The sequence below is a fragment of the Sinocyclocheilus rhinocerous genome, unplaced genomic scaffold (genome assembly GCF_001515625.1).
Source record: "Sinocyclocheilus rhinocerous isolate Xijiao unplaced genomic scaffold, SAMN03320098_v1.1 scaffold5, whole genome shotgun sequence".
NCBI lineage: Eukaryota > Metazoa > Chordata > Actinopteri > Cypriniformes > Cyprinidae > Sinocyclocheilus > Sinocyclocheilus rhinocerous.
Genome location: NW_015661874.1, coordinates 1,241,928 through 1,242,268, shown reverse-complemented (window position 1 = coordinate 1,242,268; position 341 = coordinate 1,241,928). Strand labels below are relative to the sequence as shown.

General features: G+C 55.1%; 1 protein-coding gene across 1 annotated transcript in view; it reads left to right on the top strand.

Moving 5' to 3' along the window:
* LOC107726661 (progestin and adipoQ receptor family member 6-like) overlaps positions 1-341 on the top strand; it is a 16,205-nt gene that overhangs the window by 1,038 nt on the left and 14,826 nt on the right. The gene's annotated exons all lie outside the window — the stretch shown is intronic.

Sequence of the window (341 nt, the reverse complement as noted above, 5' to 3'; positions counted from 1 at the left end):
GAGCTGATCTGTGCTGGTCGCTGAGGAAATACATCAACTTCGCGCTGTGAATTGCCGGATCGGCTTTCACCGTGGACGAAGCGGAGTCTAGTCCGGGGTCGTCACATGTGGTTGCCGCAAGCCCTCCGGACGCTCCTTCGTCGAATCCGCCGGCCGCGCCATTCTCAAGCCCACCGGCCTCCGCTCACTCTAGCTTCCGGCCTCTGCTCACTCTAGGCCGCCGTGTGACGCTGTGTTTAGTCGTGAAAGCGAAACTACTTTGTTTGGCCTTCCAAAAGAGGACACGACTAGAAATCAGTGGTTAAGTTGTATTTAAAACACTGTTCCAGAACACTTCAACC